The sequence below is a fragment of the Alexandromys fortis genome, unplaced genomic scaffold, assembly GCF_014885135.2.
Source record: "Alexandromys fortis isolate MF-2015 unplaced genomic scaffold, M_Fortis_MF-2015_v1.1 scaffold_69, whole genome shotgun sequence".
Taxonomy (NCBI): domain Eukaryota; kingdom Metazoa; phylum Chordata; class Mammalia; order Rodentia; family Cricetidae; genus Alexandromys; species Alexandromys fortis.
Genome location: NW_026067951.1, coordinates 4,026,128 through 4,048,994, shown reverse-complemented (window position 1 = coordinate 4,048,994; position 22,867 = coordinate 4,026,128). Strand labels below are relative to the sequence as shown.

General features: G+C 37.0%; 1 protein-coding gene across 16 annotated transcripts in view; it reads left to right on the top strand.

The window, feature by feature from the left end:
• Positions 1-22,867, top strand: part of Celf2 (CUGBP Elav-like family member 2) — a 520,719-nt gene that overhangs the window by 400,414 nt on the left and 97,438 nt on the right. The gene's annotated exons all lie outside the window — the stretch shown is intronic.

Sequence of the window (22,867 nt, the reverse complement as noted above, 5' to 3'; positions counted from 1 at the left end):
TTTTAATGCCGAGTGTGTGCCTTTGTGTTGGGATAGAACAGAAAATAGAAACTTGCAGTGCTTTTTTTTCATGTCCTTCCTGGTAATAGCTGATGATTAATACAATTATTAGAAATGAACTGTTGTTGCATATGACGTTTTCATCAAGGTTTATCAGATTTTTGTGGGACTTTTATATATTGCATGGTAGTACAAATTGTCCTTTCCTGTTTATATGACATATTTTCTCCATTTACCTAAATGTCAGTGGTGAATTAATTCAATATCATAATGATATGTATTTGTTATAATAAAGGACCTGCGGTAAACACTCCATGTACCATGATTTTACTGAAACATGTTTTGGTAAAAAGAAAAGAATGATAAAATGCTGTTTTAGGGTATAATTTCATTGTTTGCTTACTTACCTGTATACATTCACAAAGCCATGTGCATCACATACTGATATAGGCACACATAAATATTCCCCAAAAGATAGAATTGTGTAATTCATGTTAGGCCCACTGAAAAACTTACAATGTCTGTAGTAGAAAGGTGCTTAGCAAAAGATTTTCAAAATATGGGCTTCTTTTGAGGTAGATGGGTTTTTGAGACAGGGTCTCACTGTGCATCCCATGTTGACCTCTAGTGTGTGGGCAAATGTAGAGATTACATGCAGCTGTCACTACACCCAGTGATCACCAAGAGCAAAAATTAGGGAATACGGCTATTCTCCATACTGCTTGGCTTCCTCTTCTTCATCTGAGCAAATCAAAGGATAGAAAAGCAAGTATGTATTGGCAGAATGATCCCTTCAGTGGAACTACTTCTTCCTAAAACTTCTCAAGTGATTTTTAGTAAGATGACTTCTGTTAAGTCTTCTTTCCTCACTGACTTAAAAAGTAATAGAATTTAAGCTTCATTCTTGATGTAAGTGAAAAATTTCAAGTTTAATAAATGCTTTACAATTAATAGCACACAAAATCCCTTCTTGATGCATTAAAAAGTTTTAGTCATGAACTACTATTTACCATATAAAATATAGTATAATTAGATACAACATAATTTGGTTCCTGTCGTCTTCCTCTACAAAGGTGTTCTCCAGAAACCCAGAGATTGTTGATAAAGTCAACTGACCACAGGTCACTATTTTAGTGCCCAGTTTATGGCTTTGTATTGACAGAAGATTTCAAGCTGTCAGTATTTGTTTCCATTTACATACCAGTAATAATTTGATGATTAGTACAATTTACTAGAAACCCAGGATAAATATGAGTAAAATGTATTGAAATGCCAGAAGTGCTGACAGCTGCAGTTTGGAGTGGCTAGGAGGACATTTTAACTCTGATTCTTACAAACAAATAGTCCTTCTGTATGTTTTTCAAATATTGTGTGGTTTTTCTTTTCTTAAAATTCTATATGTGAAATTTAAGAATAGAGACTTTGGAAACCTGTAACTAAGGACCATAAGTTGTGGGGCAAGGACTGGGGAAATACCTCAGCATTTAAGAACACTTGGCTGCCTTGCCAGAGGACCCAGGTTCCGTTCCCAACACTCACATGGTTGCTTTCCCATGGGAGCTGATGCTGCTTTCTAACCTCCTTGATGGGTACCAAGGCAAAACATCCATATGTATAAAATAAAGAATAAATTTAATTTTTTAAATAAATAAACTGGGAGCTTAGAAAATACAGTCTTGAATATTTTTCGTTTTATTCATCTCAGTTTCTCTTAGGCTCAGTTACTTGAAGCAGGTTAAACAAAAATTTGAGAAGTCAGATATTATTAGTAAGATTCTTACACTGTGCACACTTGCTACATTTGCCTTATCACTTGTGGTTGACGCGGATAGAATCTCGCATCTTGCATTTATGTGCAGCTTTGTCTTACAATCATCACTCTTAACAGATGCCGGGAAAACATGAAAGTAGTTGCCTTTCAGTTGTGAGCCTTTGGTAGACAGGAAGAAATGGGACAGTCATAAAAGATTAATGCATATTCTTGAAGAAAAAAATTACAGGGTACCTTGCTGTTTGATTACAAACTTTAAAATTAGTCAACATTCCCATAATTCTAAACCAATATACACCTGTTTTCCCACTGTGACGTGAAAGCACAACTTAATTTAACAGAAACCCTGCTGTGCTAAATCTCTCATTAAATACCCAGTAAGCTCAGTTATTTAAAGTTGTAGCTGACTATTTTAACTGGTTGCCTTCATATTATGAAATTAATAAGAAGTTAATGATGTGTTTTGCCATATGCCTTCAGTTTCTTTGTGAATAAAAGTAAAAGGGAGAATAAAAGCACATCATCTGCTGACACTTAAAATCCTTTCTGGTTGGCATCACTTCCAGAGGATAAAGTCCATAACTTACTGCCTCTTTTCTAACGTGTCTAAAATTTTCCATTTATAACAAGATCAAGTAGTACGTTTTTTCTTTGTCAATCAGGCAGTTTGATGTGTCTACTCTTCTAGTGAACTTTGAAGCACCCTTGTTTTCATTACGTAGGATGTTCCTGAGGTAAAGAGTTGGGGACCTCTTTGGTAACCCAAGGTATCTTAAGCCTGTTCTGAGAAATGTGTAACTGAGAAAAACTTTAGATCTTGTATCTCCATGTTCAACACAAACCCCTAGAAAGAAGAGTAGTAGAAACAAAGGCAGGTAATCCAGAAACTCCACCCTGAGAGGAAAGAATGAGAGTCTGAACATCTTTTTCATTCAGTCAACCTCTCCTCTAGAAGGGGTTGCTTAATGCTTAAACAGCAGATTAAATCATAGTGTTTGTTTATTGCTAATACTTCATGAGCTTAATAAATCACAAATAGTTTCTGAGCAACTACTGTGTCACAGGTACTGTATAAGAAATAGCAAGGATCAATCCTGGCAATGCTTCTACTTGGTCTAGCTGAAGGACAGTAGACAATTAATACATATTTAATGTGTACTTTCATGTTTTTCTACTTCTAACAATGGAAATTACACACACACACACACACACACACACACACACACACCTGAGGTCCTTAGTAAGTAGTACTCTTATAGTCTGATGAAGAATATTGTAGTCCTGTGTGTAAGGCTAGGATACCCAGTAAGCCATTGTATTTCCTGCAGCAGTATTTGATTTTTTTTTTATTCCTATGCCATTTATATTCCTGGAAAACTTTGGTTGCCTCTGATCTCAAGGTGTGACATGCTAGGTTTAAAGGATGTCTCCTTTCATGATAAGAATACAGTATATCCCAGTCGCACAGAGTTCTATCCTCAAATATGCAGAGTTTCAGGTTCAATCACCAATACCATACATACAGAAACTATGTCAGTCATAATTTTTAAAATCATAGTATCCCAAGGAGAGTAGCGAGGGTATCGGCTCAGGATCCCCAAGACCCAAGTTCTCAGCACAAAGGAGGTTTGCCCCCTAGGGACAAAGGGAAAGGAAAAAATGAGAAAGACAGGAGTTAGAGGCTGAAGGAGAAGGGGTGGGAACAAGGAAGAAGACCAAGAGGTATTTGTCCCTGAGTGGGCAGCCAATAACTGCCTCTGGATAGAGAGGGGACAAACTTGGCCCATAGGCGCATTGTGGTTTATAAAGATTAGCCCTGTTAGGATGAGTTATTTAATTTTAATTGTACATGTCAATTAGGTGAGCTGAAGAATGCTTTTAATTTCTGGATTTGAGTACTTTTTTAGCTAGACCTTGGTGGTCAGCCTCAGGAGGAGAAAGTGGATAAATTGGTGGCTAGCCTTAGGAACGTAATCTAACAGTTTTTCACAGGGCAAAAGGAATAGTGAAGAAGGCTAGAGTCCCTTCGGAGAGTTATATAGGAGGCTTTGAAGGGAGGAAGGGGTAAGGGGAAGCACTGTGATTAAATAATAGTCTCAAAAGTAACAACAAACAGACAGTGTCCTTTGTTGGGGAAACAAATGGTACAGCCCAAGGTCTCAATCTTGCCTTAGCCTCCCTGTGCTTGTATTACAGGTTTGTGCAGTCGCTCTCAGCAGTAGTCCCTATCAAACAGCTACAACTAGCAAGCAGGGCAGTATCATTCAGGGGAAACATTAGCATCTACTATTGTCTGTTCCAGAGAGAATATTCTTACAACGACAGCCTGGATTTTGTACTTTTGTTTTCACTAACCTATTTTATGTAGTTCTATTAAAAACTGAAAGCAAAGAAGTCTGTGGCACAGAAAAACTTCTTAGACCTTTTCAGTGCTCAGATGTTAGAGCCAAATACCCTCGTGCCAGTGATAGCACTGTATCCTATGCCACTTTTCTCACGGTCTGCACACACTGTCTGTGCCAATAAGACGTTTGGATTAAAATCTACAATAGTATCAGTAGAGCATTCTCTGTATAAATTAATTAAGAATGTAATAACATAGAATACAATTTTGAGAAAGCTCTTAAACATTATAGGAAATAGGAATCTGAACTGTCTTGTAAAATACTAATCATAAATTTCTTTCAGTCATTTTTATGAATATATCTTATCCTTTTCTTTTCAGAGTCACTGCCAATTTTATTAAATGCAGTTTATATTAAGGAGACATTGCCCTAAGAGATCATTTGTTTAGAGCTCTCCATTTTAGCAGAGCCGTACGGAAAGGTGTTTTATAATAACACAGGCAGTGTGAGCAAGGACCACATATCTACTTGAGTTATAAAAACAAATGATCCTGATACAGTAGGAAGAAACTGAAAATAAAATGGCCTCCTGCGACAAGTATGTTCACCCACATGATGTGAATGGGCCCTTTCCTGGATGCCCTGGAGGAAAAAAATTTACTCTTGTAGGTAGGCACCTTCCTTCCAAGTGGAATTGACTAAGCTATCTATAGAATTGTTTTCGTGTCCTTAACAGAATGCTAGGGTTTATTCTTTTCTGCAGAACATCGGGGCTCTTCCTGGCACCAAATTTAACTTGCCCATTGTAATGTATTTTGAGTCACTCAGTTTCTTTGAAGCACTTCTCCTAATTATTAATGTGTATTTAATGTCTTTGTTCTCAGAACCATGGTTATAATCTTACCTTTATCACCATCATTATTTCTGTCATAAATCTCTCAACTCTTATATCTTCATATAGTGAAATGCCCCCTCAAAAAAAATCATGCTATTTGAATTAACACCTAACTAGAATAACTTTGGTAAATTTCTTCAGGTGTCCTTTATATAAATTTATTTTAAAAATAGCCAGAACATCTGTATAAGTAGGTTTGTACCTCCAAAATTGTGTACCACATACAATATAAAATATGCATTTATTCATTCAACAAACACTTAACAATATTTGGTTTTACGAGTACTTTTCTAGATGCTACGGGATACAGAGTAGTACCATTGCCTCTCATAACTGAATTACCAAGAAGAAAATGATTGCACCATGTTTATGCTAAGTAAATTTTCAATAAACAGCTATAAGAAATTTCATTTCCAAATAATAGGCTAATCTTATTTATTCCAGTATTTCCAAAGTAGTCGGGTTTTACTTTGAAAAGAGATGCTTCTGTCTATATTGTAGATGTTCTAATACAAGGTAAATATAGATTTATGTTAGTGCATATATATGTGAACAGCAACCTGTTCTTTCTACATTCACATCTCTTGTATCAGTGTACATTTTATACAACTGTAAAGAGGTGTGTGCAGTTATGTCGTGTAAATGCAGGAAGATACAGTGTAAATCCTATTATTTTGCCTGCCAACATACTCTTTTTTAATTTCTTTTCTATTTCTGTCTTTCTTTAATAACTTCTTTTATTGACTCTTTGGGAGGTTCACACCCCAATTCTGCCACTTTCCAGGCCCCCCTTAATTGTCTCACCATACTCTCTTTTCTTAGCCCCCATCAATTGTCTCAGCTCCTCTGTATGATAATAACTATTCTTATATTTCAACAAGAGTCTTGTCTCTCATACTTGAGAACTGCTATTAAATAGTGATGATCCCTGCCTTTCACTTTAACAGACTTGGTAACTAAATGGCATGTTACCTGTGAAGCTCCTGGAATCTGGAAAGAGATGGACCTTGAATGTCATTGTTTCTACTTTGTAGCTTCTATAGGTGTGAACTCTTATAGGCAATCATCCAGAACAGAAAGCATACTTTCTATGAAACTTATAAACCAGAGCATCCATTTTTGTTGGCCTCCTGTAGTGTTTTAGGTTTCTGTTGCTGGGAAAAGACACCATGACCACAGAAACTCTTATAAAGAAAACGTTTAATTGAGGGGACTCATTTATTTTTCAGAGGTTCAGTCCATTGTCATCATGGTGGGGAGCATGGTGGCATCAAGCAGACATGGTGCTGGAGGAATAACTGAAAGTGCTATCCCTTACAGCAGAGGAAGTCAACTGAAATACTCGGCCTGTATGCTGAGCACAGGAAACCTCAAAGCCCACCTCCTCAGTGACAAACTTCCCCCAACAAGGCCATACCCACTCCAACAACGCTACATCTCCTAGTAGTGCTACTCCCTATGAGATTATGGGGGCCAGATACATTCAAACTACCACATGCAGTTTTACATTTGCAAAATTTAACCAGGATTAAAATATTTGGCTTCATAGTACTATCTATAAGGAGCCATGCCCTCCTTGTTCCTATTATTTTCATGTAATGCTTAATCTTGCAGGAATACAATCTAACCAAAATGTAAAGTCTTTGATTTTCTTTATGGTAGCTTAAGGCTATGAAGAAATCTTATAAGGTGTGGCTGCAGAGGAATTCCCTAGGTGCAAAAGTCCCTTTTTGCCCTAAGAGTGAGATACTATGGTCAAGGTGTATAACCACCCCCAAGTGGGACTCAGTCAGATATGACCAGATTGCTCCAAGTCGTGGCTTTAAAGAAAAAATATAAAGTTATAGTTATAGGATGGAGAGTAACCTTAGCCAAATCGTCACCAATCTATAGTCCCAGCCAAGTCCCAGTGATCTGGGAAGATTTTAATACTTTATAAAAGACCATGGAGACTGGAGAGATGACTCAGTAGTTAAGAGAACTGACTGCACTTCCAGAGGAAAGGGTACTATCCTCAGCACCCCCAGGGAGGTTCACAACTGTCTACAGTTCCAATTCCAGAGGCTCCAGTGCCCTCTTCTCACCTACACATGCAGTACACAGATATACATGCAGGCAAAATATTCATACACATAATAAGAAATGAATAAAAAGTGTTTAAAGACCATGGGTATTCATTTCACCCACTGTAAAGTATTCATTTCACCCACTGTTAAGTTTTGCATGCCACCTGAATAGCCTGATGTTTGTTTTTAGGCTGACAGTCTATCCACCCTTAGAAGCTTTGACTGGCAGTTATTGCATATGTCTCTAAATGAAATGAAAATCAAGGTACTAAATTTTAAAATACATCCTGTTCAATACAAGGAAGTGTGTAGGAGAAATTAAGGAGAGTTCCTTAGTGATGAAAAGTTGAAAATGCCAGCACAGGATAAAAGTAGAGATTCAGCTACACTATCTTAAAAGAACAGGACACTGGGAAGTGGTGGTGCACACCTTTCGTCACAACACTTGGGAGGCAGAGGCAGGTGGATCTCTGTGAGTTCAAGGCCACCCTAGTCTATAGAGTGAGTTCCAGGACAGACTCCAAAGCTACACAGAGAAACCCTGTTTCTGGAAAACCAAAAAAAAAAAAATCTTTTTTGAAAAATTTTAAAACAGAATTCTGTAGCAAGTGTTTCTGTATTATATAACAAACAGTCTTGGCGCCAGGCCTGAATACTAGGATTCTTGTGAGGCTTAATGAGAGAATTTGTGAAAATGCCCTGGCACTGGTTCCTGATCAGCTTTTCAAAATTGCTCTTATTCTTTGAAAAGGACTATGATTTGATTATTATTTTATGACGTTTGAGAGAACAGCATACTTGCAAAATAAAGTAGCAAGTTGCTAAGTTCATTTTTCAGACCTTAGATTCCAAAAGTTTGATAAGACTTTAAAAGAAAATTAGAGAGGAAGGCATCTATGAATTTGATTAAAGGTCTCTATGGATTTGCAAAGAAAGAGATAATATGGCTTTTAAGAGCCAAAGATAGAAATTTTGACGTAAAGCCAGATAATCATTCAAATTCTGATATTGTAGTACAAGATTTTTATAAAAATTTATCACCCAAATAGTGGCAGAACATTGATCCTTCATCGGGAACTGTGCATGTCTAAGAAGACTTAGGTCCAGTTGAAGCAAGTTGGCCAGTTCATAGCCCCGAGCTTGAGGTTCCCAAAATCAAAGTTTATGTTTGGATAAGTGTGAAGAATGTTCTCCTGGAACTCCAAAGTTCTTCCTCATCCCCCCAGAAGTAGAGAATAGAAGAGCCTAGCACCAAAATCAAAAGAAGAAAGAGGACCCCACTGCTCAGCTAGGTCTTCTTAGTGCAGAAGAAGTCATTGGTCTCTTCAGAGGGGAAACAGAGAAAAGACTTCATGTATTTTTCTGCTTTCTTTCACTGTTGATAGCTTTGTACACAGGTGCTCAGGAAGTCTCATTTACACTATTAAAATTGTTTTCACAATAAAATAGTATTTCAAAATGCCATTACAGCTGTCATAGTCATTGAGATGAAAAGAAAAACAGTGAACAGTACTTGGGGAAGATTGCAAAATAAGAACAGTATGACAAGTACTCTTTTATCTTCTTCATTGTTCCTATCAGTGAGTCCCATGAGGACTCATCACACACATGCCTACTGCCATCCCTTCCTCTGCAAGCACTTTAAAGCATTTGAAATTACTTCCTCTTCACCTGCGGAATCAAGATGTGGACTAAATGATTCTTAAAGAGGTCTTTTCCACTCTGATACAATTGTACTTTGCCTTCTACACCTTGTCTGTAGTCATGTCCTATTTAGTGAGAGGAAAAAGTCTACATCTATCTGACTTCACTTCCTTCAGTTATTGGTTAATATTTGAAGAGTACTTTATGTAGAAAATTGTGGATCACACAGAACTTCAATTTGAAATTCTCCAGGCACCTGCTTCTCTTTCCCTCCTAAAAACTTACAGGTAGCTTAACACTCATAATTTTTCCATCAGTGAGCAAAAAAAAAGCAGCAACAGGTGAACTCTGTCAAATCAGCTTAGTTCCTAGTTTACAACCTTTGGTTAAGTTAGGCTGAAAAGATATTTAACCTAATGAGGTTTTAGATTTATTAGTGGGATTCTTTTACCTGTTTGATTTTTTCTCCCAGCTAACAAAGATAAGTGAGTCACCTCTGTTTGTAAGTAGGTTTATGGGGTTATCTTTTGTCATTATTTCTAGAAAGATTTCAGGGGTATATCATTAGCATTCATCTTGTTAAACTGAGGACACCTAGCTGCCAGAGATCAAGTTCATTTCCCTGGCCTTTTAACAAAGCAGTGCCGACTAGGAACAGGGCAGACTCTAGGACCTGTGTCTCTGAGTGGATTGAGACAGAGTGGAGTGGAAGCATGACATGGAGAAACAATACAACGCAGTAATAAAGCACTTGATATATAAGCTTGAGGACTAGAACTCATATCCCTGGAACTTACATAAATATCAAGTGAACATGGCAGGCTGCATGTAATTCCAGCAAAAAGAATCCGAGACAGTATCCAAAGAACAATTTGGTTAGCTAGACTAGCCCAGATAGCGAGCCCTGGGCTCAGTGAGAGAACCTGCCTCAGTAAATAAGGTGGAAAGCAATCAAGGAAGACACCTGACCTTTGCCTAAAGCCTCCTTAGACATGTACACATACACATGCACTTACACATAAACCTTGTTATATGTACATATACACATACATGTGGGGATACCATACACATAGGCACATACAAAAAGTAAAAACAGTTATGATCATATTTCTAATTGGTTGCCCATGTGGAAGATTCAGCACTATATTTTAACTTTGACTACAGCATCACAAAATACATGTTGAATTGCTTGATTTTGCTAACATGGAAACTTAAAAAAATAATTAAAAAAAAAAAAAGAGTACCCTGTTTGGATTACCCAACTGGTAACTGAGTTCACAGGCAATCAGATTTAAAGCTGAGTCTGGACTATAAAGTCAATGAAGGGCTTTCTACTGTTATGGATCCTATCTTTCTATCCCTTCTAACAGAGCCTGCCAAGAGTCCAGGAGTTCCTCTTGGGGACTATCTCAAAATAAGTAAAAAATCGTTGGCCGTTATCCTGATGCAGTTTGCAGTGTGGTGCTGAGCTGTCAGTGAGATCAGGACAATTATGCAGATCCTAGATGTTGAGGGTGGCATCATTTGAGACCAGAAGGTCAAGTAAACATCTCCACACATTCTCACACCAGCATATGTATCAGAGCACATGGCTCAGCTCTGCCCCAGATGTGAATCCATACTATCTATCAGAAACAAATCATACAGAACACTGTAGGCAAAGAAAAGAAATTTGCTGAAAACTCAAATATGAGGCTGCTTTCTTAGAGTTCTCCAAGAAGCATATAAATATCAAAGCCCACCATTTTTCTAAGAAGAGCAGCTTTGAGAAAACATTATTAAGGCAGCCCCTCTCTTCGGAGGAGTATAGTTTACCAATGCCATCCCATTGAGATTCCTGTGTTAGAGGGCTTTTCTTTATATGCACACACATGTGCTGCCAGCCCACCATCTGCATTCTAAAGCCTAGCTCTATCCAACTGGCCTCAGAACCCTTCCCAGTTGTTCTGTTTCCCTGTTCCTGGGGGAAAGACATGACAGGGCCTGAGGCTTATCTTAAAAGAGTAAGCAAAAGCCTCTTAAAGTTGAGGCAACAGAAAGAAAAGAACAATGGTCACTGACTTAAAATTTGTTCAGAAGAGCATCTTTTAAAGTACATACCAGGAACTATGTGAGATACTTTGTACTAAGTATCCTGTGATGTCCAGTGCACAAGAGAAGTGTTGTCTGCAAGTCATAGAGATTGGGGAATTATAAGAAAGTTACTGTCATTTCATATAATTTATATGCTAGTTGTAGAAGTAGTTACAAAACATCAGGATAAGTATGTTTCTATCAAATTTTGTTTCTGTAAATGTTTGTGCATGATTTCTGTTTTTTAGGGGCTTTCAAAATTTAAATAATCTAATAAAATAATAGTGCATATTGAAGCAATAAAAGGTATAATTAGAGTCTGGAGAGATGGCTCAGCAGTTAAGAGCACTGGTTTCTCTTCCAGAGGACCCAGGTTCAATTCCTAGCACCCACATGACAGTTCATAACCAACTGTAAGTTCAGTTCCAGTTGATCCAACACCCTTTTCTGCCTTCCATGGCATGCAGACATGTAATGTGTACACGTGCATACAAGCGGAACACTCATACATGTAAACTAAAAATAAAGCTTTAAAAAACTTAAAAAGTAATAGTGTTTGTGTTTACTATCTCCTGGGAAATGAATCAAGAGTACTACCTACTTACCTACCTACCTGTGTCTAATTACATATAAATAATAGTGATGATTTTTTCCTATTTCTGGTTGCTTTTTTCAGCCAGAAGTCTGCTAAGATCAAGAGAGCTAAAGTAATTATGCATAATAAGGAATTTTAAATAACAAAATCAATATCTCTTATGACTTTGTCTAACTACATTCAAGTAAAAAGTGTATTTACCCATGGGAGATGGGTTTCATTACCCCCATTTTATACCTGAAACTTAATAGTACTGAACCCTGTATGTAGTTCTTTCTTGCAAACATACTTTTAAATTCATACAGTATAATATTGGTATATCAGATAAAGGACAGGCTCACAGTCGGGAAGGACTGAAAAGCGTTACAGCATAAAGCTCATAATAGTATGGTGTTCAAAAATTATAAATTATCTCTGGAAAATTTCCAGGCATGGTTTTAAGGCTGTATTTGACCATGGGAAGCAAAACCTCTGACTACGGCTTACTATATAACATAAGGACAACTGTCATTTGATCGAGGTTTAACTCATCCTGACTTTCCAGTCTGTGGCTAGATCTGCCTTATGGACTATTATCTGGAAGATGTCATTTAAGTGGTGCATAGATTCTAGCCTGGATTTTGATTAGTTCTATTTTTTGTGTTTTGTCTTGTTTTGTCTCTATGCAGCTCATAGAAGATTATCATAACCACAGCTCTAGAATGTGCTCACAGACAAGTACCACTGAATCACTTACTAGAGAATCTCAGTCATAAAGTGACTTAAGTCACTTCTGAGTCACAGTTGATAAAATGTAAAAAATTCATCTATAATTAACAAAAATTGTTAAAATTAATAATAGTCAGAATCTCAGGAAAGCCTATAGCCAATTAAAATAGGTTTCTATTTGTTTCAGTTTGTTATGTGGGACAACAGAAGAGTAAGACCTATGGAGGAAAGAAAGTAGGCTAAATCTAATGATAGCTCCCATACTGCAGGAGCTTATATTAGCCAGCCTCTGCACTTTATAGATGAAGAAACTGAAACCCAAAAGGTCAGGTGATGGAGATAGGACAACAAATCATGTCATGTTCTCACAATTTCCCTATAAAATTATACCAGTCACATTACTTTAAAGAATCAAAAATTCAGAGTCCAAATTACCAGCGTGCTCTTGGGTTTTCCTCCTTCATAGGAGGCTATTGGTGTTGTTTCCTCATTTTAATTTTCTAAAGAAGACCTAAAGGAATAATAATTATCTTTCTGACCATTTACCTAAAATGATCATAATGTTGAAGGAAATGAAAGCTGCCCTTAGTCTTCAAGTCTGTTTGTATCTACAACTAGGGCAGTGATTCCCAACTTTGTCTGGGAAGCTTTTAAAACTATATATACCAAAGTTGTACCGTGGGTGGGTAGATTAAATAAGAGTCTTTCTTAGGTAGAGCCAGACAGCAGTATTTTAAAGCTTCCTAAGTGATTCCAGTGTTAGGTAAGTTCAGAACTGCTAGTTCAAGAAGAAGCCAGTATCAGCTTCAAGGACTGGGCATTGATGAACAAACACCAATTTTTCTTTTTTCTGTAACTGGGGTTTTAAGACAGAAGCCCTGGCCCCAGCTAGCCCAGCAAGCTACACTTAGCCAACCATCACAGTTCATCAATTAAAGAAACAAGTGATACTAATAGTGAAAAGCAGACAAAGGGGGTTTAATCAGTGTGCATTGGGAAGAGAAACCGATAAAGGGTACAGTGACCCAATTTCATCTTCACATACTGACATTAGCTTTATGTTTAAATAGAGGAAAATTGTGGCATGGGTTTAGAGAAAAGCATAATTAAACTGTCTTGGCCAAAGCATAGTCTGTGACCCTTCTCCCAGTTCTGTTTCTAAAGGTGGTCCAAAGAGTCATTATTTGAAGGAATGAGTTGTTTCTCATGCTTAAGCTACAGACCTGCCATCATAATAATTGCCTCAAGGAGTTTGTCCTGTGAGGGTCTGCTATTCTGAAATCCATGGTGAATGCAGGTTTAGGAAGATTTGACTCAAGACATTTAGGCACCTACTGGAGATCAGGAATATGTTGGTCATTGTAGTATGCTGATAGTAAGGTGGACAGTTATTCTTACCTTAGTGACTTTTGCTTTGAAGAAGAATGAGACCAGTTAGATATTGTAGATTTTAGATAGATGCACCTTGACAGGTTTAATGTGAATATTAGTTATCCCCTTGTTGTGATAAAATACCTAACCAAAGTAACTTGAAGGAGGAAAAGTTTTGTTTAAGCTCACTGTTCAAGAATACAGTCCACTGTGGCAAAAAAAAAAAAAAAAAAAAAAAAAATCATGATAGCAAGAATGTGAGGCATCCACAGCCAGGAACAGAGAGAGACAGAAGCTGTACTCAGCTCATTTTCTCCTTTTGAATGCAGCATTCCAACCCTTGGAATTTAGTGTGGGCCTTCCCACCTCAGACCCAGTTAAGTAACTCCCTCACAGACATGCCCAGATGTTTGGCTCCTGGGTGATTCTGATCCTATCAAGTTGACAATGTCAACTATTACAACATACATAAATACATACAAAGGGGAGCAGGTGGTTCCAAATTAGACAGAGACAGTAAAGATAGAAATACTATGAATTTTGCCCAATGTTTAGTTACATTTTAGACCCAAGTAAGGAGCTAGTTTATTTTAGTACAAGCAATTTCTACATCCCTGTTATATTTCCGTGATTTATCTGGCTTCACCTTGATAGATTGCTGATTATCTTCCTCCAAGTAGAGGGTGATCTTGCTAATTCAAGGTGTGATCTTCAGACTACCAGCATTAACATTACCTGAGACATGGTAAGAAATGAAACTCTCAGGCTCTACTCCAGACCTGTAATTAAATGGGATTCCTAGTCTTACCAAGCATTCACATAAATTTGTTTGCTTGTTTTCACTTCTTATAGTTGTGATACTCATTTTGCAGTGCTTCTTGTCTATAGGATAAAACATCATTATGTGTACAGTACACACTTTTCAAAAGTTAAAGTCAGTCATAGGTCATACATACAGTAACAGTTCAGAGGCACTTCTTGATAGGACTACATGTTACCAGTACTGTATTCCTAGGTTTCTCTCATAACACAACATAATTCAACTCTGAATATATGTAAAGGTGTACCTTTTGTAATCACTGAATTACACCCCCTTGTCTAAGAACTAAAAAGAAGCAAAAAGCTGCCGTGGCACAAAAACTCATTTTATTGACTCTTTTTTCAGATGTTAAAAAAAAAACAGTAAGGTGACCTGACCATCTAGGAAAAAGAAGTAAATGGATCTATAAGGGCGGCCTGTATTTTCTAGAATCTTTAGTGCATAATTCTATTTTTTCCTGTCATTGGTACTTTAAACCTAACCTGCTGGGAAAAGTCTTTGAATGAGACCTATATAGAATTAATACATCCTAGTCGATGAGGAGATTAATGGAATTGGTGCTATTTCAAGCAGTTTGCCTTTGTGTTATTTTTGTTCTTCCTGGTCAGAATAAGCTAATCCTAAAGCTTAAGGAACAATTTTCTGCCCACAACGAGTTAATCAGTAATACTCAGCAGCCTATTTCTACTGTATAGAAGCCATAAGAATGTAGAGTTCTTTCTGCTTCATCATTCATGAGTCTGAAATTGCTTGATAGGAAAGCAAAGCATTTATTCTGCTGTTTTTCTTGATGCTCACAGCTTGAGAGACTTTTGCTGAGGAAGAAAGTTTAACTACCACATGAATGCTAAGATAGATCTACTACTGCATAATAAGGGTTGCTGTGTATACACTTATCTTTCTGCAGTTTGGAAGACTTCACAAGAATGTCATCTGCTCTCAACAGCTATAAGAGTTCCTTTCTGCTTAGCTCTTGAGCACTAACCTTATTTCTTATAGATCAGAAGGTTTTCACAGTTTGGGTTTTTTGTGATTGCTTATTGTCCATCAGATATCCTTAATAGCGGTTTGTTAGTACAGGCATTTGTTACCACATAAGTATCAAAGGGTGAGCTTCAGTTAGTTGACCAAATATAAAGCAGATCATGGATAGAGGATCCATGTAGTAAAAGAAGCAAAATGGGGATAATGCGCACGCCAAGAGGAAAACAATCTCAAAGACCAGTGTCAGCCAGGTGGTATGCTAAACCTAAACAAAAAGGGACATTCAGAAAGGGATGTGTGGGTTGGAAGATAAAAAATCAGTCTTCTCTTGAAACAAAAGACACAAATTGTGCTTTTTTTAAAATATTTATTTATTATGTATACAATATTCTGTCTGTGTGTATGTATACCTGCAGGCCAGAAGAGGGCACCAGATCTCATTATAGGTGGTTGTGAGCCACCATGTGGTTGCTGGGAATTGAACTCAGGACCTTTTTTTATCACAGCCAAATATCTAACTTGTAGTAAAAATCCTGTCAACTGAGTTTGTATATAGTTTGTCACTGTTCATCTCCACATTCTTCTACCCATTTTTGTATTTTAGTAACTGTTTGGGGCTGAACTGGTAGACTGGGAACAAAAGAATAGCTCTGTCTTACTGGTGTGGGTTTTTTTTAAATTTTAATCCTTACTGCTTTCTCATCAGTGTGTATGCCTTTGAGTCTATGAGTTAAACTCCTTGACCCTTAAACTTGAGGAGAAACATCTGATGTCAGCTGCTTACACAGAAGCAAGAACACATGGTCACAATTAGCATCCCAGCTCACTAGGAAAATTAAAGTCTGTACTCTGAGCCCACTTGACGAATCTTGTTACTTGGAAAAGAAGAAAAGAACAAAATTAAAGATATTTTTATCCTTTTGGAAATCTTTAGTAGTTGCCACTAAGATGGTCCCAATAACTGAAAGAACTGTAGTGGTTTTAGGAGATGCCCATGGTGTACTATTTTACATGATCTGATTTAGATGAGGTAGCTACATTCTTAGTGTGAAAAAGAAGATGAAAGATTGTGTTGAATCCTCAACTGGGCTCTAAGGAGAGGCAACTCTGTCAAAGTGAAGTCCCAACTTGTCTAATTTCCCAAAATAGCATCCCATACTCTTACACAATATCTTCATCTCCCCATAGATGTATTCTTTAAATAGATGCTACAATTTGAATAATTTTGTTGTGTTCTCTGGCATTCTGTCTTGACTTTCTCATCTGAATATGATACTTGAATGTTAATATTTTATTATAATATGGTTGTTTTGGGGTAATTTTTAAAAGTTTTGCTGGGAAAGGTCATGTTTAGTTTAGACTTCAGTAAAATACTAAACAATGAGAAGATAAATACATCACATCATCTGCTCAGACTTGACATTCTTTTTCCTTGAGGAGGGGGTGACACATGGTTTCTCTGTAGCTTTTGTACTCCAGGCTGGCCTCAAACTCACAGAGATCCACCTGCCTCTGCCTCACAAGTGCTGGGATTAAAGGCATGCACCACCACCACCTAACTGACACTCACTTTTAAAAGAAATTCTTGGGTCTCTCCTACAGTTAGAAGATAGAAGAAACTGGATAGAGATATACAAGAGAACATAGTGAAGTACCTTAAAGGGCCATGTGCCTTCACAATGCCTTAATTACACAGTGAAAAATATTAATATTTCCCTCAAAATAATGAATTTTTATGTTTTATAGAGATGACAAAAAGTATGATTTTAAAAAAACTCCTAAAATACTGATTTGCTCTAGACCCCTGGCAATTATTTACATATCATCTACAACTTTATAGACCATGAAATTCCAACTGGACTTGGGTTTTTTGCCTGGGGATATGGATCTATTTGCATTCTTCTATATGTTGACATCTAGTTATGCCAGCACCATTTGTTGAAGATGCTTTTTTTTCCAATGTATAATTTTAGCTTCTTTGTCAAAAATCAGGTGTTCATAGGTATGTAGATTAATATCCAGGTCTTTGGTTTGATTCCATTGGTCCACCTGACTGTTCTTACGCCAATACCAAGCTGTTTTCATTACTGTAGCTCTATAATAGAGCTTGATGTCAGGGATGGTGATACCCCCGGAAGTCCCTTTATTGTACAGGATTGTTTTGACTATCCTGAGTTTTTGGTTTTTTCATATAAAGTTGAGTATTGTTCTTTTGGGGTCTGTGAATAATTGTGTTGGAATTTTGATGGGGACTACATTGAATCTATAGAGGGGTTGCCATTTTTATTATGTTGATTCTACCTATCCAAGAGCATGGAGGATCTTTCTATTTTCTGCTATCTTCTTCAATTTCTTTCTTCAAAGTCTTAAAGTTCTTGATGAACAGGTCTTTCACTTCTTTGGTTAATGCTACCCCAAGATATTTTATGTTATTTGTGGCTATTGTGAAAGGTGATGTTTCTCTGATTTGTTTCTCAGCTTCTTTATCATTTGTGTATAGGAGGGCTACTGATTTTTTTTTTGAGTAGATCTTGTATTTTGCCGCATTACTGAAGGTAGTTATCAGCTGTAGGAGTTCCCTGGTAGAGTTCTGGGAGTCACTTATGCATAATATCATCTGCAAATAGCAAAAGTTTGACTTCTTCCTTTCCATTATGAATTAATCCCCTTGATCTCCTTTTGTTGTCTAGCTAGAACTTCACGAACTATGTTGAATAGATATGGAGAGAGTGGACAGCATTCTCTTGTTCCTGATTTTAGTGGAATTGCTTTGAGTTTCTCTCCATTTAATTTGATGGTGGCTGTCAGCTTGCTGTATATTGCTTTTATTATGTTTAGATATGTTCCTTATGTCCCTGATCTCTCCGAGACCTTAATATAAATCCAACCACACTGAACCTGAAAGAAGAGAAAGTGGGAAGTAACCTGAAATGCATGGGCACAGGAGACCACTTCCTAACTATAACCCTAGTAGCACAGATAATGAGAGAAACAATAAATAAATGGGACCTTCTGAAACTGAGAAGCTTCTCTTAAAGCAAAGGATACAGTCAGTGGGACAAAAAAGCAGCCTACTGAATGAGAAAAGATGTTCACCAACCCAACATACAGAGGACTGATCTCCAAAATGTATAAAGAACTCAAGAAATTAGACATCAAAATTCCAAATAATTCAATTAAAAATGGGATACAGAACTAAACAGAAAATTCTCAACAAAAGAATCTCAAATGGCCAAAAGACACTTAAGGAAATGTTCTACATCCTTAGCCATCAGGGAAATGTGAATCAAAACGACTCTTACCATTTTACACCAGTCTGAATGGCTAATCAAAAACACCAATGATAGCTCATGCTGGAGAGGATGTGGAATAAGGGGAATACTCCTCCATTGCTGGTGGGAATGCAAACTTCTACAACCACTCTGGAGATCAGCATGGTGGTTTTTCAGAAAATTGGGAACCAACCTATCTCAGGAACCAGCATACACCCAAAAGATGCTCAGTCATACTACAAGGACATTTGTTCAGCTATGTTTATAGTAGCATGATTTGTAATAGTCAGGACCTGGAATTCCAAATCTCAAAATTGTGTTTTCTACTAAACCCTAAAATATAAATATCTAGTAGTCATTATTGAACAGATTCAGTCAGATGGTCCACAGAAAATTGTAATGTTAAAGTCATTTTTCTACCGTTCTCTTTTTGTTACTTTAGTAAATAGGTGAACCAACTAAGACAGAAACCATCCTCATCTTCCCCCATTCCTGTGTGTTCCCTTATTACCAATTTCCAGGGAGTGAAGAAATCCCATATCTTACCTTAGTAGTATCTCTAGATTTCCTTCCTCTCAGCAGTTCAGAGTTCAATTATCACAACTATTAAAAGCATAGAAAGGATTAAGGGCTTTTTCAGGTTATCACTATGAAAACTTTTCTCTTTGCCAAATGCAACCTTGAATGAGTAAAGCTGGGATGGAATTAATCAGTGCTCTAGAATTGTACACTACTCTTGGCATGTTCATAACAGTGTGTAAGCATTGATATGCATAGCTTGTAGCAGAAACACAAAAATAACAAAAACTGGGGGATTACTGAGTGTAAAAGGTGAAAGCACTCTTCCTCTTTCTTCAGCTTCCAAAACATTCTTGCCCCAAATATTATATGGCATCTGTACACCAGCACTCACGGACTGTATCATAATCTTAAAAGGGTAAGAATCAAAACTTTTTTGTTGCAGTCTACTGAACTAAGTGCTCAAATCCATCCTGTCACCTGCTATACTTTATTCTTCTCCACTGTTAGCATTTCAGTGCTCTCCATGTTGAGGTCCAGATTCCATGTAGAGAGGAAACATTGTCAGAGCCTCATACCATAGATGGTGCCCACAAATGTTTCTGAATCCGTGAACTTCCAAGAGTAGTTTTTGGTCATAGATGGTCTCTCAATAAGTTAATAAGTTATATAGATAGGTGGTAAGTGAGGGAAGAAAAGTTTATAACCATATAGTGCTTTACACTTTACCACACACTTTTATTTATACTATGCAATATCCTCAAGTCAGCACACCAACTTTTCTGGTGTGATAACAGGCTTCAGTAACAAAGCTTAAGGGTGTCAAGAGATTTTATTTTAAATATTTGAAATTGGCAAAGCCTCTTTGGTCAAACCCAGACCTTATGGTTCTAATTATGATCTTATTTATCCTGCAAAATCAAATGCCCAAACTTTCCAAGCCCCAGGTAAATGTTCCATGTGTAAGCACGTAAGGATTAGGAAAGTAGATTTGCTTCTGCTGTCCGTCCATGGTTTCCACCTTCATTTCTAAGTTGCCTTTATAGCCTTCTCTGCCTTTGCCTTGCCATTTAAATTTTGGGTGCAGGCTTTGTATTTGAAAGCTTAAGCTTTGAATTTAATGTTTAAAACACTGGGCCTAAATATAAAGCTTTTTCGATAAAATAGTTGAACTGTCATCCTGATTTCCCTAAGCTCTGCCAACAGATAATTTCTAAAGTTGGCAGAAGATGTCCCATAATCAAGTAGAAGGCAGAAATCAAAACGAGATCATTAAATGTAGCTCAGACTCTAAAGAATTTGCAGCACTAGAAAGAAGGTCTTCATCTGGCAGAATTTCAACCAAAATTAGTACTGTGGTAAGAGCTGAGATGGATCAATAGAACTGCTATCATAGTGTCAGATGTCTTGCTCAGATGTTTAATGAATTTGCATTTTATTGTGCATTTTACTGTGGATGATATATGAAATTGTCCATAAGGAATTTTTTCTAATTTGTCATCTCTGTTTACTAGAATTTATTTTGACCAGGTATATGGAAAGGGAGTGGGGTGCAGGGAAGACAAGAGATGAGACATAGAGAAGATAATTTGAATCATTTTGTCTTAAGCATAATTTAGAAAAAATACTTTATTTGCTTTTATTCAGTTAGTAGGAATCCCAAAACATACAGAGGCAGTATGGAATAATAATGTTGATTAATGTATGGAATTTACTTGTCTATTATAAATCAATCAAATCATGTATTTTTTTAATGAGAGGTTGCAATTGCAGAGAGGTTGATATTTTAGGCATGAACTAATGTGGCTTAAAATTTATTCAATTTATGATTCAGAAACTATGCTATGAAAGGATCACTAGAATATATAATTTGGTGATGCTTTTCCATTGTGTTAATAAAATTAGCTGTATTCTGTCAAGTTCAAGATAAATTACCGCTAACTTAAGTTTTGCAAATTAATTTTGAGCCAGAGGTGTAGTTGGTTTTTCTAACGCTTTACTGTAACTTTTGACTCTTTGCTCTTTTGGGGGGCCTGCCACCTAGCTCCCACATAAACACACATGGAGGTTCATGATAACTTATAAATATCTGGCCTTAGCTTGGCTTACTTCTAGCAAGTTTTTAAATTATCCCACCTATCTTTTGCCTCTGGCATTTTGCCTTTCTCTATTTCTGTATATCTTTCTCTACTTTTTACCCTATTATGGCTTGCTCTGTAGCTGGGTGGCTCGATTCTGGAATCCTCCTCCTTCTCTCACTCAATCCTTAATCTTTTTTCTCTTTTTCTCCTTCTATTTATTCTCTCTACCTACCAGTTCTGCCTATCCTTTCTCCTTGCTATTGATCATTCAAATCTTTATTAGACCAATCAGGTGTTTTAGACAGGCAAAGTAACATGGCTTCACAGAGTTAAACAAATGTAACATAAAAGAATGCAACACATCTTTGCATCATTAAACAAATGTTTCACAATGTAAACAAATGTAACACATCTTAAAATAATATTCTACAACACATGTTTTAACAATTTGCTTATTTGGAGTATTTCTGTGCTGAGTTTAGGTTGTCTTAAAGCCAAAAGGAAACTCTAAATTACAAAATAAAACACCAGTGATAATACAGCATTAAGGTTGTTTGAAGTAGATGAAGAAAATTTTGTATTGAGTACAAAATACTAACCACTAAGTCAAAGTGAACTTACAATACAAAGTCAGGTTATTAAGACTGTGTTTAAATTTACTTGATTAAAACTAGTAAATATGGGACTTGGGAGATGGTTCAGTGGTTAGGCTTACAAAGTCCTCTTGCAGAAGATCTGAATTTGGTCTCTAGCACCCATTATATATCTCACAACTACATGTAACTCCAGCTCCAGCAGATCCATCACCTCTGACCTCCTTAGAAACCTGTGTAATCAGACATTTCTCTCATGCCCTGAATACCACTCAGAGGCTTATATTAATTATAAATGTTTGGTCAATGCATCAGGCTTATTACTAGCTAGCTTTTACATTTAAATTAGCCCATTTCTATTCATTTATGTATTGCCATGTGGTCCATGGCTTACTGGTAGTGCTCTGGCATCTTACTCCTTGGGTGGCTGCTGGTATCTCTCTCAACTGTAGGAGGAGGCTGCTTGTTTTTCCTGGCCGCCCAGAACTAAAATAACCACACAGATACTGTATCAATTAAATCACTGCTTGGCCCATTAGCTCTAGCTTCTTATTGCTCAACTCTTACATCTTAATTTAACCCATCTCCATTAACCTGTGTATCACCCCAAGGTCGTGGCCTACCAGCAAAGTTTCAGCACATCTATCTCCCCTGGCGGATCCATGCTATCTCCAACCCTACCTCCTTTCTCCCAGCATTCACTTCAGTTTTCCCCACCTAGGTCTATTCTTTTCCCCTATAACAGCCAAGACAGTTTCTTTGTTCATTAGTGGTAATCACAACAAACAGAGGGTACTCCCACATCACTCGACTCCTCCTTCCTCCCTGTATCTCCATTTGGCTTTCCCGCCAAGCCTTATTCTGCCTGGCTATAGGAAAAGCCAATTCAGCTTTTTCAACCAATGAAAGTAACACATATTCACAGCATACAGAAAGACCAGCCCACAGCACACCTACACACAGAGAGAAAATTAAAGTTTTTAAATCTTTAAATGATTTAACCTAAAATATAAATAAATCTAATAAATATTGTAGAGGGATTTCTGGAAAACTCTCTAAACCTCTGAAAGTAAATAGCCTGTAAAATTAAACTTTGAAAACTTTTTATCAGTCATCTGAAATAATGCAGG